This window comes from Microtus oregoni, unplaced genomic scaffold (assembly GCF_018167655.1).
Source record: "Microtus oregoni isolate MIOR12 unplaced genomic scaffold, Mior012 000021F_ref0000039, whole genome shotgun sequence".
In the NCBI taxonomy this organism is placed as follows: Eukaryota; Metazoa; Chordata; class Mammalia; order Rodentia; family Cricetidae; genus Microtus; species Microtus oregoni.
In genome coordinates this window covers 18,933,996-18,956,024 of record NW_024543080.1, presented here as the reverse complement: position 1 = coordinate 18,956,024, position 22,029 = coordinate 18,933,996, and the positions used below count along the sequence as shown (strand labels likewise).

The 22,029-nt window shown below is 45.4% G+C and overlaps 1 protein-coding gene across 3 annotated transcripts in view; it reads left to right on the top strand.

Annotated features, from left to right (window-relative positions):
- Cracd (capping protein inhibiting regulator of actin dynamics) overlaps positions 1–22,029 on the top strand; it is a 215,374-nt gene continuing 193,345 nt past the window's right edge. For 2 of the 3 annotated variants that reach the window (XM_041671339.1, XM_041671336.1), the window contains exon 1: positions 1–148. The gene's annotated coding sequence lies outside the window, so the exon portion shown is untranslated. The remainder of the gene's footprint in view (positions 149–22,029) is intronic. The other variant, XM_041671340.1, reaches the window with a different exon arrangement.

Below are 22,029 nucleotides of genomic sequence, written 5' to 3'. Positions count from 1 at the left end.
GCGGGGAGAGCAATGGAGGCCGCGGGCGCCTGAGAGCTGGCCGCGCTGCTGGGGCTGCTGCTGCGGAGGCTCGGCGGGCTGGGACATTCCCGGGACGCGCGTCGTCGGTCATCACTCCCTGCACCGTTGGCGCCCGGTGAAACCGCAGGTGAGCGCCCCTCGGTCGCGGGAACAGACAATGGGCAGCTGGTGGCTTCTTCCTCAGGTCGGGCCCCGGCGAGACTCCGACCTTGCCCGGGGCGTGGGCTCGGGAAGCTGGCGGAGGTCTTGGAGCGGCGACCCCATTCGCGGCGCGGTCCGTGTCCTCCGGACCTGTGCGGAGCGTGCGCGCCCGTGGGTCCCCACGAGGAACCTGCAGACGGGCTGCACCCCGGGAACTTGCCGAGAGCGTGGGACCCGCTCAGTCTTGCACCCCTTCCCGCGCCTTGTCCGGTTCTCGAGTCCCCGGCGCGGAGCCGGACCTCGGCAGCCAGGAGCAGGGACGCGGACCCGCTCAGCCGGGTCCCCAGGCTGCATTGCTTTGTTTAACCTCTGCCGAACCGATGCGCACAAACTCTTGTTGCCCCAGTTCTGATGAGCCACCAGTTTGATGGCAGAGGCGAACAAAGGTTTCCCTCCCAGGGCTGGAGTCCGGGACCGCACGCCGCCGGGGCGTGAAATGGGCTCGCCTTATCTTTTCCCATCGCGATGGGTTTCCCCGCTGCTATAACCGCCCTTTCTTGCAGAGCTCTGTGGTGGCAAGATTGGACCTCTAATCCCGTGGATGCGGTGGGTGGGGTATGGCTCTTTAAAAGAACCAGAGTGTCAGCCAAGAGCAGACATTTGAATTTTATGTTAAATGTTTTCACACGCTAGACATCGCAATGCTTTTCTGAATTGTGGATTTCAAGGGAGAATGTATATTTTAAGGCATTGATTCAGCGTAGGGGGAGGGGGAGAAAACCTAGTAACAGTGACCATGTGTTGTGAAATTTTAATATGGTTTTACGAATAATGGCTGGGAAGCTGATCTGGCATTGGGTGTGTAGGGGTGTGTGTGTGTGTGTGTGTGTGTGTGTGTGTGTGTGGAGTTGGCAGTGCTGGAAGGGGAGTGGTTGGAATACAAAGGATAAGACAATTTTAGTGAAAGGTTTTAGTAGATATCCTTGTGGCAGATGAGCAATTCATTAAGTTGTCCGTTAAATCAATGTTGCCCCGTAAAAATTACCAGCAGTAGTTGTTTTATTATATAATAAAATGTCTAACGGTCATTTGGCATTGTTTGCGGCTCGGGCATCTGTATACAGTGATCAATTTTGAGTAATTTTCAAAGAGTCAACAAAGAGAGGGCACCTTCACGGCCACCGCCTTTAACGACTTGAGAGAAGCCTGGCTCGGTTTTCTTTTCTTCTTTCTTTTCTCCCTATTTTCCAAGAGAAAATTGCCTGCAAGAAGAAGGAAATTCAATGGCAGTTTTAAAAAGAAACATTTGAAAATGTATCTTGGATAAGTTATGTGGTTGTATTATGGATTATGTTAACTCACAAAAGTGTGGGGCGGGGGAGAACCCTGCAATTAAACCATCTAGGTATTGCCTATTGATTAGTTGAATTTCACTCCAAAGTTTTTGTTTAGAGTCACCTGTAACAACTGAGAAACTTTCAAGACTTTAGAGTGTAAACAGAACACTGAATTTGGAGCCAGAAAGATAATGATGCTGACATGATAGACTTAGGTAATTGGTATGAAAAATGAAATTATATAGTTTTTCATAAACTACAAAGCATCGTAATAGTGTACGTTATTACTGCTAGGTGAAAAAAAAGGCTGCATTTTTATGTTTTTTTCTTATGCAATTTTGTAACAATTCTTGTCCATTGTTATGTATGCTTGTGCATGTATGTACTCATGTGTGTGTGCGTGTGCATTCATGCACGTGTGTTCACTCACATGTGTGCAGCCTGTAGAGGCTCGTAGTTTGATTTTCTCCATTATTCTCCACTTTGTAATTTGAGACAGGGTCTCTCACTGAACTGAACCTGATGCTCATCAGTTTGGCTGGACTGGCAGGCCAATGCCCTGCCCCCCAGCATCGTCTCAACATGTATGGCTTTTACATGTGAACTGAGGGTCCAAATTCAGGGCCTCACGCTTGCAGAGTCTCATTTAGCCCTGGCTGGCTTTGAACTCGTGGTAGCCAAGAATGGCCTTGAACTCCTGAGCCTTCTGCTTCCACCTCTGGAATGCCGGGATTGAGGGCGTCTGCTGAGGGGCAGTCCATGTAGGGCACCGAGTCATATTCAGGTTAGCAGTGGAAAGAATAAGCTAGTGATAAATAAAATGCGAATGAAATAGTATGCATGCAGGTGCAGCTGGCTTACCTGAGCATTTCCTGGGGACCTACTATGTACAAAGAACTGAAAAGTATTTCCACGCATATCTTATAAAGGCCCGGCACCTACTTCTACACTCATAGTTGATATGCATATTCTTGAAGAATGGGGCCTTCCAGGCTGACTCGGTAGGCTTTCCTATAGCTGAGGAGGACAGTCGGGCATTTCACTTGTTAAATGTGTTTATTTCACAGTCTTCTTGGGCAAAGACAGGGCAGATATTATCATTCCAATTTGTAGGTAAGGAAATCCAGACACAGTGGGATTAAATGACTTGCCAACTCTTGCTACTAACACAGCCCTTCCAGGGGCAGAAGCTGGGTCGCATGCCCTGCTGCTTTGGCCCCCGAATCACGATCTCCTCTGAGATATGCAGCACCCCCAGAACGTGACACTCTAGTTTAAGCTTTGTGAGACGTCTACATCCTGGATAAATGTTAGACAAGGGTTTTGAATTGGGGGACTGAATTTGAAACTGGCTGTTCCTGGTAACAAGCCCTTTGTTGCGGCAAGTAATTTAAAATCTCGGTTTCTTCTTCTGTAAGAATCCTTCTTCCTGGAGGGAAGGTCCATTTCATTCGTGAGGGTCAAATGAAATGATTGCTATGCACACACCCTTTGCACAATACCAAATACAAGCTAAACACTCAAGGAGAGCTTATTTCTATTCTCATTATTAGACGGTAAAAGGGTGGCTTTGAATGGAGAGGTGTATTGTCTGTTGTTCCCTATTATACAAACACTGAGTGTATGTGTGTGCGCGCGCACATGCGTGAGGTATGTATATGATATATAGTTATATATTCCTTGCCTCTTTTTTTAGTTTTGGAGGATTGGGAGTAGGACCCTGCAGTTGCTAACCAAGCATCCTGTCACTGAGTCATGCCCTCAATCTGTGGTCTTTGGAGGCGAGTTCCTGTAGTTGAGTCTGTCTCAGCCTTTCACCTGCTGGAATGACAGACAGGCACACACCACCATGTCCAGGGCCAATGAAACATTTCTAAACTCTTGAAGTCGTGTTCAGATTTCCCATATGTGTTTTCCATATGAGTTTTAAGATGCTACTTGAGATCCAGTAAATGATTCTGGTTCTTTCAAAAGCACCAATGGAAAGGATAAGCGGGCTAAGTGCACGCGGAAAGAATCTGCTGCTGCCTCTACACTCTTCCTTCAAATCTTTACCCCAGTTGAAATTTGAATATTAAATTGCAATTAAAAACCCAGTGTTAGAGGGTCACAAGGTAAAGTGCTTGTCCAGTTCGTCTCCAGGAGCTCAGTCTTCCCCCATTCCCACACATACATGTTTCTTATACCTTTTTTTTTATTGTAATTGACATTTTTGAGTATTTCTCATGGTCAAGGGCCCATGCTAAGCAGTCTTTGTGTTATCTAATTTAGTCCTCCCAGCAGGAGGCCTTGTGTTTCCCTTTGATAACTGAATTAAGACTCGATGAGCTTTATATGAACTTGTCTAAGGTCCCAAAGTTAGTGAGGAATGATGTGGGGGTTCAAACTGAGACCTGCTGGACCCCGAAGCCTGCCCCTACACTTGACCTCCCCTACTCTCCTGGGGTCCCTTCCCAGTAACTGCTGTAGACATTTTATTCCTTAAATAAAGCCCTAAATTTGGGTGGCAACATTTAGACTAACACAGCGCTTGTTGTATAGCTTCCTTTGAGGGACTCATTCAGTGTCCGTTCTTAGCTTAGTTATAGGGACAAAAGCTTGCCCAGGAGACCTGGAGTTCTCTTCGACTTGGCTAGTCTTTAATGTAAACTGTTTGGAGGAGCTTCTCAGGTTTTTGTGATAGAGTCAATTAATTGGTCATTTTTATTGAGTGCTCAAAGGTTTAATATATCTTCAGAAGAGACACAAAATAGCTGTGTAGCTATAAAAGGCTTCATCACAAATGAATGTCGACCGTTGTTAAGGCACAAATGAAGACTAAAGAGCCACAGAGGGTACTTTATAGTGTATTGATTGCTCTCAAAATAACAAGTCAGTAAAAGGAATTAATTTTAGGCAGTACATGAAGAAATCACCATCAACTATTATACATATATAGTATATTGAGCATACACACACACACACACACACACACACACACACATACACACACACACTTCAGTTTTAAACCAACATTTCTCATGTTTTAGTAATTACTTAATTTTAATATATTTTGTTTCTTGGACTCTCCTGCTCTAAACAGTATTGTTAGGGGGCTGGGAAGGTAGTTCAGGGGTAAAGTGTTTGCTATGTGGACCTGGGGATTTGAGTGATGCCCCATCACCCACATAAAAGGCCGGGGCATTGTGGCATAGATTCCACCCCAGCTCTAGGGGTGGAAGTGGGGTAATCCCAAGGGCTTGTTGGTCAGCCAGTCTAGCCCAGATGGTGCACTCCAGATCCCGTGAGGGATGCTATCTCAAAAAAAAGGGGGAGAGGCAACTTGATTAAAATGCTGCCTTTTTTGAGATAAATTCTCTTTAGCACAGGTTAGAATCTTTATGTAACTGAGGCTGGACCTGAAACACTGAACATCCTGATTCTGCCTCTCAGATGCTGGCATTGCAAGCATGTGCCACTCCACCCTTCTCTTAGCCAGTTTGTTCAATTAAATTGATCAAAACTTATAATTTTAAAGGCTTACGTGCCATGTGCTAGCATGCTTAAGTGTGTGTGCGCACGCATGCATGTGTGTGCAGATGCCCAAGAGGCCAGAAGAAGGGTTGTATTCTCAGGGGTTGGAATTACAGATGGTTGTGAGCCACCCCACGTGGATGTTGGGAACTGAACTCAGATCCTCTGAAGAGCAGCAAGCATTCTTAATCACTGAGTTATCTCTCCAGTACCCTGATGTAATTTTTAAATTACATATATGTTTATGTGTGTCCTTGAGGGTATATGCATATGAGTGTAGGTGCCTGCAGAGGCTAAAGGCCCTGGTTGCTCTGGAACTGGGGTTACAGGTGGGTGTGAGCCATCCGGCCTGGGTGCTGGGTCCCCTGCAGGAATAGCACAGGATGCTAACTGTGGAGCCATCTCTCTGGTCCCAAAGCTGACAATTTAAAAATCAAAATTAGTATAGATAGTTGTACTTCGAAGAAGCAGCTTAATGACATGCGTTTGGGAAATGTGTGTGTTTCTGCTTGTCAATCATCATTTTCTTCTGAGATTAGTATAACTGAATGTAATACTTGTATTTATTGTTAAACCTTCAATTTTGTCCTTAGGTTGACTATGAGAAAAATCACTTTGCAAGCTGGACATGCCTGTAACCCCAGCGTTTAGGAGACCAAGACAGGGGGATCAGGAGTTCAAGGGCAGCCTGCGCTACATAGGAAGGCCTGTCTCAAACAAAACAGAAGCAAATGCTCACAAGTTATATAAAAATTATTTTGTACCTAATGAAACTGTGTATTATTGTAGTGGTCCAGGCAAACTGGCATGGCCCATTCACCAATGAAGGTTTTTTACTTATTTTATTAATTTATTCCTTTCATTTTCTAATGCTGACTCCTAATGAACTGTTATAATTTTTATGAGAACTAAGACCCTTAGCTGTCGGACATGGTGGTGTACACGGTTGGCCCCAGCAATTGAGAGGCAGAGGCAGACAGATGTCTAAGTTGGAAGCTGGCCTGGTCTACAAAGCAAATTCATGGACAGCCAGGACTACACAGAGAAATCCTGTCTCAAAAACAACAACAACAAAACAGAAACTTAGCTGTGCGGTGGTCCCAGTTGCTGTGATTTGCACGTTTAGGGACATATACATTTGGCTCTCATTGTGTTTCACTCCTTTCATTCTGGATGCGAGGATTCTTAGACCCTGAATCATTTGGGGTATTTTTTTGTATGGATGACTTAGAAGCATAAGAGTGAGGGTATTTTCAGTTTGTTTGTTTATTTGTTTTTGGTTTTTCAAGATAGAGTTTCTCTGTAGCTTTGGGGCCTGTTCTGGAAGTAGTTCTCTTTTTTTTTGTTTTTTGTTTGTTTGTTTGTTTTTCGAGACAGGGTTTCTCTGTGGCTTTGGGACCTGTCCTGGAACTAGCTCTGTAGACCAGGCTGGCCTCGAACTCACAGAGATCCACCTGCCTCTGCCTCCCGAGTGCTGGGATTAAAGGCGTGCGCCACCATCACCCGGCCTGGAACTAGCTCTTGTAGACCAGGCTGGCCTCGAACTCACAGAGATCCGCCTGCCTCTGCCTCCCGAGTGATGGGATGAAAGGCGTGCGCCACCACCACCCAGTGTATTTGAAGTTTAGATGTATGATTTTCACACACATGAGAAGTACAAGGTTGCAGACCACCTAATCCATAAGGGGAACTCAATGTTAAAGAATGTAAGCATAAAATTAGAAGATGCGTCAGAGAGATATTTCATAGCTAGCCAGTGATAAAGTGACATTACTGCAAATATTGAAGAAGCCAAATAGGACAATACCATATGTAAAAGCTTTTATACCTTGGAAATTCCTCAATGCATGTTCGTTAGCACACCGACAAGACAGAGTATTTCCAAAAGTGCCTCACTCCTCGGCAGCCCTTCCGTGTATCCATAGGACGGGTCGGATCCATAGGACGGGTTGGACATGCGCTATGCCAGTGAGGGGAAGTTTCAGTATGCGGGCTGAGGAAAGGACATAGGGATTGCATCTCCCAGACACTTGAGGAAGTTAGAAGTCAGTGGCTCCAAAGAGAGGGGTTTAGCATAGGCGCGAGAAGCAGGTAGCAGCTGTGAAGGGGGTTAATCCAAGAGAGCAGAAAAGAGGACCAGCTTGTTCAAGAGATACTGGTTGGGTCTGGGAGGAACAAGCAGCTCCATCGGCGAGGGTTTGGCCATCACCAAGGGCGACCCAGGGACAGGTAGCCCGTAGAGCTGGGTTGCTTGGAAACTTGGTAATTAGTTAGGTCTAGGAAAAGCTGGAGTCAGTAAATTATCAGTGAAAGTTTATTCTTGTAATAATTTGTTTGTGTTTTCCTCATTCGGGAGAAAATAAAAGGAAAAAAAACCCACCACAATCCTGAGATTGCTGTTAGAAGAGAAAACCTTAACCATTTTCGGTCTCCAGTGAGGATTGGTCACAGCTGGTGTCCTTAAGGATGCTGTGACAGGGCCAGCAGGGCTGTCTAGACACTGGTGTGACCCAGGCTCCCTAAACCACTGTTTCAGGATCTTCATTTTTGAAAAGTTTTTGAAGAAATAAATTCTCAAAATTTTATTTAAAATTTAAACTGATGCATAAAACATACAAAGTATACATAATAGAGGGGTACCATGTGCTGTTTTCACGTACATACACATCACATGATATATAAATCAGGGAAGCATCTGTTTTGCCCTGGGGAATTCTTACGTAATACATCTTAAGTGACCTTTCTCTCTTTGGGTGTCCCAGTGACAGACACAGTGGGGTTTCCTGGCTTTTTTTATCATGCACCTGCCACTCCGTGTTTGTGATGGGTTAACTCTTTCTTAGAGTTAATGAGGTCGGGGTCATAGGTTCAGTTCCAGGGAAGGCCAGCTAGCGTTGCTTTGTTCTGCAATTGCTTATTGTAGTCTTATCCCAGACCAGCCATCTGGCAGAGGCAGATCTCTGCTCACAAAGGGACTAATAAACAATACTGTGTGTGTGGTGTGGGGAGGAGGGCGAGGGGATCTCTCTGTAGATGCTGAGTAATTAGAGCAATGACTGTAGATCATGTGGGAATTTTTATTTCCCAGTGTCATTTTAATGTGTGGATGATAGCATGATCACCAGACGTTTTCCTTGGTCATTCCTATTGAACTCTCGTTTTATTATTTGTGGGTTTTTTTTTGTTTTTGTTATTTTTTAAAGAGATGTCTTACTGATTCAGCCATCCCTGATACCTTGTTTCCAATGTTCTTAACATACCTGAAGGTTTGTAGGAGTGGCGGGTCGGGGTCGGGTTGGGGTTAAAGTAGCATATCAAACAGTTTACTGGTTTACACAGCCACTGAGTTGAGAAGAACAATGTTGCAATAAACAGAAAACACTGGTTTTTGCTACTAATGTCTGGAGAACTACTTTATGGCATTTCTACGTGTGCCCTGGTCTGTAAACCTGTTGTCTTCCTTGTGAGCGTATCTTGTAGTGCTGGGAGAAACAGCCAAGGCCGCTTAGACTGCTGCTATGGCATATGGCCTCGTGGGTTCCCAGGAGACATGCTGACAGTTTAAAACATGCGCTTGTTTGTTGGCATGAGAAAGGTTGTAAAAAAATATGTCGTTAATAATTTCAGAATGTTAATCACACATTGAATAGTAACGTTTTGGCTATGATCATTTAGATAAAATATTATTCTTGATTTGGGCTATCTTTATGTTTTTTAGTGTGCCCGTTAGAAAATGTATAATCGTATACATAGCCCGTGTTGTAGTTCAGCTAGGTCTCACTGGTCTAGACCAACCCCTCTGATTAGAGGCTGAGTAACTGAGCTGAGCTCTGCATTGCTGGGACCACTCCTGATAGCAGGACCGGCACTCGGGAAAGCAGGAACTCTGCACGAGCAGTGGATTGTCTAAAGCATACAGTTGTCCTCTGTCAGAAGTGCTGGGGCCATTGCACGTTAGATATGATGCTAGTTACACTATGCTAATTTTTCTACACACGCTCTTCCAAGGACAGAATGGTTTCATTGTGTTCAGAATGTTATTTAGGCTGTTTTACCTTCTGAAATGGGTCAGAGGTCCCGTAGCTTTATTTGGTTCTGAGAAAAGTGTATTAAAATATTAGAAATTAGAGTCTGGAGAGACAGCTAAAGTGCATAGTGTAGTCTCCAACACACGTAAAAAAATCCAGGCATAATGAATGGCATATGCTTTTAATCCTAGGGCTGGGGAGGTAGAGCAATGGACTTACTGGCCAGCCAATCGAGCCAAATTTAGGAGCTCTAAGTTTAGTGAGAGACTGTGTTTTAGACAATTAGGTGACAAGCGATAAAGAAGGCACCCAGTGTTGGCTTCTGGCTTTTTTTTTTTTGTAGCTTTGGAGCCTGTCCTGGAACTAGCTCTTGTAGACCAGGCTGGCCTCAAACTCACAGAAATCTGCCTGCCTGCCTCTTACAGTCCAGAGATTTCTGGCCTTCTTATACACACATATGCACATGTGTCTTACACACACACATGAACATGAACACATACACACAATAATAAAAATAAAAGAGAGAGTGCTCATTCAAGTGGACACTTTACCATGTACTTCTTGTGGCTAGTCACAGGTGAACTGCGGACAGAGTAGCTGTGCTTTGGGTCGTAGGCAGCTCTAATGTGGCAATGATCAATATCTTAAAGATGTCTATGCTGGGAGGTGTCAAGTCTAGTGTTTCTTTCTGGCGCATGCGCAGTTCCTAGTGACTGTCAGTTTGTTATCTACTTCCCAGGGACAGCTATGGAAGAGCAGTTTTGTTAGGGAACTCTGACGCGCCACTGAAACTCACAGGCCAGACATTGCTAATATTCACAAATCGGTCCTTTAAAGGGGCAATGGGAAGAGGCATTTAAAGGGGCACACGTGATATGTGGGCATATTTCTAACTTATTTTCTATGCTTTTCGTTGATTCCAAATAACTCTGTTTGGTTCTAGGTACGGAGAAACGAAGCAGAGCGGCACTTTCCAAATGGTTACCCTAGGACAAGAAAAATGAGTGTCGGTGTCCTGTGTTATGAAGTTTAATGAAAATGCCATTTCCATCCAAATCTATCTACTGTGAATGTGCTGGGCACCCTAGCATAGCGTGTCTAGAATGACAGTTTGGGGATAGATCTCATGGATGTGACATGCTAGACCTCAACTATATTTGTCATAGTTTTTTTTAAAAAATAATTTTATTTTATGTACATTGCATGCATGCATGTCTGTGTGAGGGTGTCGGGTCCCCTGAAACTTGAGTTCCAGACAGTTGTGAGCTACCATGTGGATGCTGGGGATTCAACCCTGGTCCTCGGGAAGAGCAGTCACTGCTCTTAACCACTAAGCCATCTCTCCAGCCACTTGTCAAAGTTTCTAACTTGAGAGAGACCCCCATTTTGTGTTGTTGTTGAACAGTGAATCCTGGTAGGTGTCTGATGGTTTGCTAAGTGTAACATGCGCAGCTAGTATTTGTGACAATGCTCTTCCTAGCAGTAAGCAGTCTTCCCCTGTGGGTCATTTCCATGGTCAGCGGGGATGGTGGGAACTGATCTGGCAACAGGAGTCATTTTGGACATGGAAAGGCGGGGTTGCCCCTGTGAGTCCCCTTCTCTCCTGCTGCTCCCGCTGTTTGTTCTGGACACTGTGGAGTCAATAGCTAATGTAAAAGACCTCACACTTGGCCGCTGAAGACAGACAGGGTGGGGCTTACAAGGTCACCGTGGTGTGAGAAGGGAGTAATGTTTCTGGGGAAGGAGGGTAGAATGAGGAAAAGAGTGGGAGGAAGCTCATGGAGGAAGAGACATTTGAGCAGGGTCTTGAAGGACGGGTGGAAATCTAACAAGTAGAAAGAGGACAGAGAGGTCTAGCCAAGCTGGGGAACACAGCTTACATGGGACATGGTGAGAAGGCACTATAAACCAGGAAGCCATCACTTACAGGACACCAACCCTACAAGCACCTGATCTTGTACTTCCAGCCTCCAGAGCGATGACAAATAAATTTATCATAAGTTACTCAGGCTATGAACTTTTGTGACAACAACAGGATCGGACTGAGCAACAGCTCCTGGGGGGGGGGCGCCAAGGCTCGAAGTAAAGTGGGCATACCCACTTTGTAAGAACGGGTGAAAGAGGCCTGGTGCTGAGGCCCAGCGTTGCCTCTCACTGCCCTCAGTACCTTGGACATGTCACTTTATGCCCACGGACTGCAAATATCTCACATGGAGGGGAAGGGCGAGGCAAGAGTTATCCGGCTGGCTGACCCAACTGCAGCTTTCTCTGTGCCCAGCACTGTTGTGAGCATTTGGGCATGGGACCGGCACTGTGAAGATAATACTCTGTTGCAAGAGAGGGACAGTACACAGGAATCGGTGGTGCATCTGTCCTGTATCTGTAGTATGCTGGCAGGTCGTGAACGGCCTCGTGAACGTCGTCAAGGGGGTGAGGCCAGGTGAGTGCCTTCAACTGCTCGGCCCTTCCTAGAAAGAATAGCCCCGAAAGGACTGAATGACGTAGAAGCAGCCATGGGGATATTGGGAATCTCTTTCAAACTTAAAAGCCTAAGTCTAATTAGGTGAAAAGCCACGGGAGTTCAGCCTCTTCAACACTGATCAATCCATCTGAAGTAAATTCTCATACGGTTTTGTTTAGATACACCAATATGGCCTCTGGTGGGCAGAGTCTTTGCTTAGCCCATGCTGCAAATGGCGTCCCTACATACAGATGGCCGTCGTTAGTGCTGTGGAAAGAAAACACGTTTGGATGGCGCATCGTGATCCCTGGGATGTTGTTCACCCCAAGCCTTGCAAAAGGGGAAGATGCTAAGTGGTTTTTACTTACTTAGGATTTTAGGTGGTTGTTCCATGTATCGCAGAGCCTGCCTAAGATATTTTAATATAAATTAAAATGAAGCGGGAGCCTTGGGACAATCCCGTTTTAATTACAACTGGAATACATCTTTGGAGACTGCTCTAATGGTTATAATCATTACACTGTCATTATGGGTTTGTTTTTTTTTTTAAAGAATCATTAATAAGCAGGGTCTAGCCTGAGGTCTTAATTTAGTCTACAGATGATTCTTCTCAAATCAAGTGAAAAGGCTGAAGAGTACAAGCCTTTGTCTTCGGCGCCGTTGTCATTGGTGATGTGAAAGAGTTGAGCAGAAGTGGAAGGATGTGCTTATGGGTGGCTCGTTCTGGTGCTGGGATCGTAGCCCAGTGGTAGGGTGACCGCTTAGCATGGATGAGGTCCTGGGTTCAATCCTCAGTGCCCAAATCTCCAAACAGAACAAAACAACAGCAATGGTTAGGTCTTTTGTTGTTGGTTGATTTTGGTGTTCTTTGTGTACCCCTAGCTATCCTGGAACTCACACTGTAGACCAGGCTGGCTTTGAACTCAGAGATCCACCTGCCTCTGCCTCCCGAGTGCCGGGATTGAAGGCGTGCACCACCACCCACCACTGGGCACAAAGACTAGTTTTTGATGGGAGATATTTGGTTCGCTGAACTACATTTTAAGTTGATTTCTCGTGTGTCCCCTTGCAGTATTGGGAAGCTAGCTTGGTAGCGTGTGTGCAGAAGTAGCCCACCCCGACCTTGGCTGGCATGGAAGCCGGGCCCTGATGCTTTCTTTCCTTGGATAGAACTTCACAGCCAGTGAAAGCAGCCCGTGTGAATTATTTAACTCCCCTCATCCCTTAGATAGCCACAAGGCAGCTGAGTGGCTTACACACGCAGGGCTTGCAAATGTACTTCTGGTGCTTCTGCTGAAGATAGGAACCTTCTGGGCCTTTGGCTCAGCCTGCTGTTGATTCTAGCCCCCACTCCACATTACCTCATCCTGCCGAGCCTTGTCAGACCATGTTTTATATTTTTAAAGTCAAATTCTCATCTGATTTTTGCATGCATCTGTCTTCCTCGGAATGCTTAGTTATCTTGTGTAGAAAATACCAAGGACAAGGAAGGAAGAGGGAGGGACATGAGGAAGGCCGTTCTGCATGGACACCTCACTCACACATTATGTCTGGAGCTGGTTTGCTTATCGCATTTGTGGTCCAGTATTCTGGTTTCTTTTCTTCAAATGTTCAAAAAAATTTCCACATTGCGGTGAGCTGTTTTAACAGAACACCATTCGAGCTACTTTAAATGTGTGGCTCATTGGCATTTAGTCCATTCAGAATTAAAGATTGGAAACGCCTAGCCCCAGTTGTGTGTAGATACTGTGGGGACGGGTGGCTCATTTCTGGAGGTCGGAGGACAACTTTCTAGTGTCAGCTTTCTTCTTCTTCCACTTTGTTGGAGGCCAGGTCTCTCGTGTATTTACTGCAATTGTGTGATATCCCTTAGGCTCGCTGGCCCATCCCTAGGACTTGGCCTATTCCGGCTCACTCTTCTCCCTCCCTCCCTCCCTCCCTCCCTCCCTCCCTCCCTTCCTCCTTTCCTTCTTTTTGTCTCTTTCTCTCTCTCTTTTTTTCTCTCCCTCCCTTCCCCTCTCTTTTTTTTTCTTTTGACATGATCTATCTGTGTATCTCTGGCTGTCCTAGGCAGACACTATCTGTCACTTTGTAGACCAAGCTGGTCTTGAACTCAGAGATCCACCTACCTCTGCCTCCCAAGTGTTGGGATTAAAAGTGTGTGTCACTACCACCACTATCATCGCCCAGCTATTTTGGATATTTCATATTAATGGGATTGTACAATATTTGCATTTGGGGTTTTGTTTATTAATTTCACGTCTTTTCAGGGTTCATTCATGTTGTAGTAGTATCAGGCTTTCCTTCTTGTCAGTACATATGATACTACTGAATGTATATAACAGATGAAAATCCATTCATCTCTTCAGAACTATGCATCTATCTGATGGTGAGTGTTTGGCCACCTTGACATTGGTGCTGCGGAGACGGTGTGCAGTGGCTGCATCCTACTTGCTACTCTTTGGATATACCCAAGGGTGCAATGCTGAACCACATGCCAATTCTATTTGACTTTTTGAGAGCTTTCCAAACTAATTCTCAAGGTAACTGCATCGTTTTAGTTCCTACTAGCAATGGATGAGGATTCTAGCTTCTCCCTTTCTTCACCAATACTTGCTATTTTCTGCCTTTTGACGCCTTTTGCCATCCTGATGAATGGGAACTGAAATCTCATTTTGCTTTGGATTTGTACATCAACAAATTTAATGCTTTTGAATCTCCCTTTTATGTGATTATTTGCCATCAGTGCATCCTGTTTGGAGAAATGTCTGTTAAATCCTATTTTTTGAATTAGATTTTCCTTCCTCCCTCCCTCCTTTCTTCCCTTCTTCCCTCTCTCCCTCCCTTCCTCTTTTTTTTCATCCTTGTTTCTTCTTCTTTCTGCTTCTGCTGCCTCTGTTTCTTCTGTTTTTCTTTGCTGGTGAGTTATAAAACTTGTTTATGTATCTAGATGCCAATCAAGGGGTAGATGTCCCATCCTGGCTTTCTGTTCATTCTGTTTTCTTTACAAGAATCTTTATGAAGTTGAAAGGAGATTTCTGAAAAAAAAAAAGCCGTCAGCAAACGTGCACTGACCTTTTCCGAGAAACAGGAATATTGCAGTGTTTGATGCAGGTGCTGAGATGAACCCAATGTCTGAGTCCCCTCCTGGATTTAGGCTACCTGTGAGTGTACGGCTGTTCCTCCCTGGAAGTTGGTGGGGCAAAGCCATGGGTGAGTCCTTTGAGATGTGGTGCTTCCTGCATTCATGGCTTCCGACACTGAGTGACATGGGATGTGTTTTCCTCTCTGTTGCTTTCCAGAACTTCCATGACTTCCTTCTTGCTGTTTTTAGTCTGCTGACCTTCCTTATCACGCACAGACCCTCCGCTGTCCCTGGCCACCCCGCCCCAGCTTTAATGTCCGTTTGCCCTGGATCGAGTTCTACTGTTCCCTTAACACATGCTGGCAAGAGAAAAGCTGTCCAGCAGCGCCGTGGGCAGCCAGCGCTGGTTCGCTTTCTGGCGTCAGGATTAAGTGTCACTGTTCCCATCTTCCCAGGGGGTTTCAGTCATCCCCTAGATGATGCCATGTTGACTCGAATCACTGATTCTAACCTGAAGCTGATTTACTGAATTTTCTCCGTCTAAATGGGGAAAATGTCTGTACTACATGCGAAAGCTTGCACTTAGGACCACAGGAGAAAGCACCCGTGTATATTTTGCTAACTCTCTCCATCTGGCAAAGGATATTTTCCTGTAATCTGTGAAACTTTGAGTTAAGCCGAACTCTCCGTATGGATCCGCAGGAACTTGTTTTCAAGGGTGACAGCAGGAGAAATTGCACCGGGGTGGTGTGGTGTGTGGTTTTAGTAAACAGTCCTTTGGATTTAATTCTAATGTTTTAAGTGAGTGAGGGTCATTGACAATTTCAGGGATGGCACTGCTTGCTGACATGTCCTTGCAGAGACATGGTGGTGGCAGATGGGAGACTCTAGTCTTCAAGTGGTTATAGAGCATTGCAAAACTTCTTTGGCATATGTTTTTAGACTCTACTCACTTCTTTCCAGTTCTTTTCTTTCTTAATATAAATATCTTTAGTTTTCCTGTGTCAACACACACACACACACACACACACACACACACACACACACCCATACTACACATAGAGAGACACACACACGGGGGGCACTTACTTTCTCTGTGAGATACCATTCTATTTTTCTTCCTCTCATTCACTCACACATTTTAAGCATGGCCCAAGATTCGTCCTTTACATTTTCCATGGTTCCCCATCCAGCTTTCTGTTCTCATCTTGAACTGACACTACCTTGCCCAGATTCACCGAAAATGACAGCGACACCCACCCCCAGAACACAGTACTCTTTGGCAGTCTCGTCTGGACACGGTCTGTCCACAGTTGCATAGGATGACTAGAGTCATCCAAGGTTGGTACCCAGATTCAGGGATGACCAGGTGGTTGCTGGGCAACAGATGCGGGAGACAATCCGTGTGCAGGAGGATGAGAGCTCTGAGTCCTTGGGAAAGACACAGGCTTCTGGAGCCTGCTGACATGGCCCTTTGTGATCACACAGAGGACCGTTACTTTCCATGCTCCCTTCTCCTCGCTTCTGTAGTTGCTTGCTAGTGGGTTGAGGTGCCTTGGTCTTTTCCTCATGCTTATACAAGAGAGTGAGTCCTGACTCCTCAGTTCATCTTACAACCTCAGTGAGATATGGCTTAGGCCATTGTATTGTCAGACTGATTGGATGCTGTCCTGACTTGATTGCTGCTGGACTCATGGTCAGGTAGGAATAGTTATTGTTGTTGTTACAAACTATGCATGACACACTATTTAATTTTTCCTGGAGGTGTGGGGCTGCTCAAGCCCTTTGGAGCTCAGTTAATTACATTGCAAGCTCTGGATGCTGGACATGGAGTAGCAGGGTTTTGTTTTCCCTGTCTAGTGTTGGTCTTGTTTTCATCTTTCTCTGCTATGCCTCCACTTTTCTCTTATGGAATGGAATGTTTTATGTTGTGCCGTGGTATGGCAGAAATACGTAACGTGTTTTCTACTTTATAGGCGCTCACAGTTGACTTGGAACTTTTAAAATGGTGTGTTGTTAAGGATGGGGGGACCAAAGGTGCAATAGTGTGGCTTAAAAGTGACGTGTTTGGGTGTGAAGTGATAAGGGGTGGAGTTGCCATGGTTGGTGTTAGTTGTCAACTTGACAGAACCTAGAACCACCTGGAAGAAGAGCTTTGGGGCATGTCTTTGGGGAATTGCCTTGGTCGCTTCAGTTGGGCTACCCTCTGTGAATGGCACCATTCCTGTCATAGTGGGGGTCATGGACTATATAAAATCTAGGAAGGGAGCTGGAGCAGCATCCACCCCTCTGTTTCCTGATTGTGACTATGATGTGACCGGCTGCATCAAGCTCCTCATGCCATGACTTTCCTGCCGTGATGGACTACGCTTCGATCTTCGAGCTAAAATGAACCCTTTCATTTGGTTGCTAATTGCCAGTGTATTTTGTTGTTAACTAGAAACAGGTCAAGATGCTAAGGTCAGTACTTAGTTGAGGATCATGGAGATTATCTTGGACTTTGGTTGAGCCTTAAATCCAAAGGTGAGTGTCGTCATACAAGAAAAGGACCCAGAGAGGCACAGAGGCCTGTGTGCAGATACACAGGATTTGGAGTTTATACTACTCCAAGACAAAAGCAGCCAGGAGCGGGAGGAACTGAAGGAGGCGAGGAAGGGCTTTCCTAGGAGCTTTGGAGGAGATGGACGCTGTTGCACCTCTCAAGTGTGACGACTACCCTTCTACTCTTTCCATCCACGTGGCTGTGTGGTCCTTTGTTGTGGTGCACAGGAGACTGAGCAGGAACCTAGCAGACGCTGATATGGAGGTGGTAAAATCCTGAGTGAGTTTGGATTTGGGTGAAATGATCAGGGCTAGAGAGAGACTTGAAGTCATTGGTGCAGAGGTAGTGTTTGCAATAAGGCAGAGTGGGTACAGTCATAGGGAGAATGTCTAGAGACAAAACTCCCATGGAGCGAATCCTGGGCTCTCCTGAGTGCTGACGCTGAGCGAGTGAGTATGTGTATGTGTGTGTGTGGGGGGGGGGGTCTTAGGAAGACCAGCCTGTGAGCTTATTCTGACGGAAGTCTGGGAGGAAGCAGAGCTGTTCTCAGAGTATCTAAGGGTGTGCGTGCTGAGTTAAGAACTTTCTTTTAAGATGCGCCATGCTTATTCCTTCCTGTTGAAAATCTTCTGAGGTTAATTTTAACAAAACTTACTTGAAGAACGAAGATTCTAGAACTGGGCAGCGTCTCAAACTGGAGCTTGTTCTGAATGCCCCTCTGCGGCTCAGGAGCAGCTTGTATTGATAGCCAGAGCAAATGAAGCGATGCACACAAAAGCAACCTCATTGGCTGCAGTGGGCATTTGCCTTATTTGGTCATAATTTGGCAACTGTTAGCCTCTTATTGGCTGGAGGTTCCATTGCAATGATTGGGTAAGTGTCAGTTGCTTGGTTACAAGGATATAGTCTTATTTTAGGCTATAAATTTTATGCATGTGAAGATATATACACACACATACACGTGAATACAGTTTTTATGTATGGAGACTGCCTTGGATCAAACGTTACCATTAAGGTACAAAATAGATCTAGGCCAGACTTCTCAGTGCTAACCTCAGATGACTTCACCCAGGGATCATTTCATATTAGGGGAGGAAAGGACAAGGGGGGGGGGGCTTCATCTGGTTGAGTACGGCAGCAGAAAGGGGCCAGAATACTGTGGGGGAATGATGAAGATGTCTCTAGCTTCCTCCCCCTGTCTCCAAAGAGAAATCACATCAGATCAAAGGAGAAATTATAATTAGGAATGGGAAAGGAATGGGAGTGGAGAAGGGGGGTGGACGAGGAGAAGCTGACTCTTGTCCCAGCAGGTTGGAACTAGAGAGGGTTAATTAGTAAGATAACATAAATGCGCATCCTGGCTTAGGCTACTACACTGTAGGTTAGTAAATTATATGATGATCAGTAATAGCTTTTTTTCTACAGATAGGGAAATTGAGAGCCAGAGGTTTAGGAGTCAATTGTGATTTCCTTAGGTACACAAAGAGAATGGAGAATCCCTTGGTTTCGGACCCCAGACCCTCTGTCTTCCTGGTCCAGCTGTATTTCTGTTCTTTCTGCACCCGGGGCTCTTCAGGACCCATGCTCAGGGCATCAGCCCAGCTCTTCCCCGATCCCCACACTTCCCCCACCCCACCCCTGCCTCAGTGCACATCCTTGTTCCCTGCTGTGCTTGGTCCACAACCTTCAGCTTCCTCTCTTGATCAGGTCCCTGTCCATGTTCAAAGCCGTGAATTTCCTAGCCAAGTAGCTGCACAATTATCTTCCCCTTTGTAGCCTGCATTTCCAAGACACATTGGAAGCTGCAGCTGCTTCCAGGTGGTGGTCCCGGGAGAAAAATTGAAGTGTTTCCAGGCCCTCTTCTTCTCTTGAACACTCACACTTCTTGTCTGGTGAAGACGAGTCTGCTGGTCAGTTCTGAGTGATGTTGTAGCCCAGGGGGTCTCAGGTGATTTGGGGGCTGGCAGGGTCTCAGGAGAGACAAGAGAATGACTGTCCTCACCTGGAACATGCTCACTGAGTCTGTGTATTCTGTCTGTCTCACGTTTGCCGTCCTTATTACCTTGTCAGACCTGTACGACCTTTAGATGGACCCTTCTGTTGATGCTACCTGAATGAAAAGTGCTCTCACGACTCCCGAGAACCAAAGGCCTTGCTTCTTTGGGGGATAAGAATTATATTCTAACATTTTTGTACTAGGGTAAACTTATGATAATCCAGGAAAAGAGAAAATTGAGCTGTTGCGAGATAACAGTGATGGACACCTGAGGTGCACAGTCTCTCTTCAGAAGGATAATGTGTGTGTTTCAAGGGCAGAAAATCACTGGTTTCCTATGGTGACCGGAATGAATGTTTGTGTCCAGTCTTTGCTCCTCTGTCTGAAATGGCGTTTACCTTGTGAGAGAAGATGAAGATTGTCTTCCTTCACCTTGAAATATGGGCATGAATGTGTGTAATTCCATTCAGTAATTAGGGGTTCTCTCTCCTACCCTCCCTTACCCTCTCTTTCCCTCTGTCTTTTGACAGAGGCTCTTTGTATAGCCCAGGCTAACCTATCTCTCAGCCTCACCCAGACTCTCAAGTGCTGGGGCTTCAAGTGTGCACCACTGTGCCTGGCTTGTGCTTTTTCTTCTTACAGAAGTTTCAGGGTTGGATATAAAATCTAAGCAATGGTATATATGATATAAGGGCTGTGCTTCTGTTTCTTCTTATGCTCTGATGATTTGTGCATGGCTGTTTGTGTGCGTGGAAGTGTTCACACAACTTTGAGGGCAGGAATGGGCACACACTATTGTGGAACACACCACAGCTATGTCCTCTCGCAGTTGACGAGAAGGCATTCATTGGAAGTTGCTGGTGTTAGAGACAGTGCCTAGAAGCAAGGTCTCGATTCCTACCGCTCCATTGCTGCTTCCTAGCTTATTATGAAAGAGAATGAGCTTTTCTCCCATCTATATTTTCAATTTTTTCCTTTAACAAAGTTTTATTGTGGTGTAATTCACATACCATAAAACTCACCCATTTGCAGTGCACAATTTATTGTGTTTTCATAACTACAGCCGTGTGTGTATCACTGTCTAATTTGAGAACGAAGTCATCCGTCTTCATTCCTTGTTCTTCCCTTACCCTAACCCTTGACAAACATTTCTGTCTCGATAGATTCTCATATTCCCGATATCGCATAGACTCCATGAAACTGATACGTTATATTGGTATGCAACCTTTCATGACCACTGGCCTGTTTTGACTTCATGTTTTACATATGCTGTAGACGGTATGGGGTTTGGCTCATTTTCACTTCACAAGAAAATCCTATCACTTTTCTGTCCGTCAGTTAGTGAAGATAAGTTGTTTTCACCGTTCTTGTATTTATTTATTTTATGTATGTGTGCGGAAGCGCATGGCACTGTGCAAACCCTGAGGATGGGGTGCAGCATCCAGGAACTGAACATCAGTCACCTGTCCCCATGGCCAGCACCTTTAACTTGAGCCGCGTCACCGTTTCTGTGTTCACTTTGATGCAGTTATAAATAATGCTGTGAACACTTGGGGATAAAATATTATGTGGCTCTGGTTTTCAGTCCCTTGATCCACAGTTAGGAACAGACCTGCTGGGCCACTTGGACCTCTCTGTTTAACATAATGAGAAATTCCTGGGGTTACAGCTCAACGGTAGAGCACTTACCTGGCATGTGTGAGGCCATAGGTTCAGTTCTTAGTACCACTCCCAAAAAAATAGAAAACAAAACCAAAAATATGAGAAATTGCCAACCTGTTTTTCCAAAGTGGCTACATAATTTCACATGCTGACCTACAAAGCATCTGAGTTCCAGTTTGCCCAACCCTTATTCTCTCTCCTTTTCTCAATGCTGAGGATGAAGGCCAGGGCCTCAGACACACTACAAAAGCACTGTACCACTTAGTCATACCTCAGAGTCTCTCTGCCATCTTTATTCTAAGCACGCTGGTGAGCGTTGAGGCTCTGGTTGCATGCGACTTGAGAAGTCCTCTGTTTTACCTGGTTTTTTTAAAGAAAAAGTATAAGAATTGGAAAGATATACACAGTGGCATCAGACTACAAGAAGATGGGTCCTCCAATGAGCGTGTGTGAGGGGATGCACCAAGAAACACCCTAAGGAGTAGCGGGTGTCTTATGGTTGGAGAGTTGCACACAGGCATGGCAGCTGTTAGTAACTGTCAACTTGACAGAACTAGAATTGACTGGAAGGCAAGACTCTGGCCTCACCTGTGCCCTTAATTAGGTCAGCTGGTACGGGAAGACCTGTCCGCTGTGGGTGGTACTGTTTCTCTAGGCCACGGATTCAGGACAGTGTGGAAGTGGGGAGAGTTAACACATGAATGTTTTAATCATTCTCTGCTTCTGAGTGTGTTGTGGTGGGCTCCCCCACGCTGTGACAGGCTCCCCCACGCTGTGACAGGCTCCCCCAAGCTGTGACTTCCCTGCCATGGCCGGGTGTAATCTGAAACTGTGAGCTAAACGAACTGCTTCACTCTTATGTTGCTGTTTGTTGGAGTATTTTGTTGCAGCAGAAAGGAGACTTAGACAGTCAGGCGTCTCTGTCATGTCCAGAATTTCCTGTTGTGTTGTCTTAGTAGATTCATCCACAGGGAAATGAAATAAAAGCTCATAACTGTTGGATCAGAATGTTAGCATGAATGAACTATTTTATAGCTTGTGTTGTCTACATTTGTTGTTAATTTAGCACCTAGATTAAAATACTAGTATTCATAATTCACTGAATTATTTATTAGGCTCATAGGAGATGGTGCAGGACAGACATCAGACACCATTTGGTTCCTCTTTTGATTGCATGTGTGTGAAGGGTGTGCTGTGTACATGTGTGTGCATGTATGTGTGTGCATGTGGTGGCATGAGGACA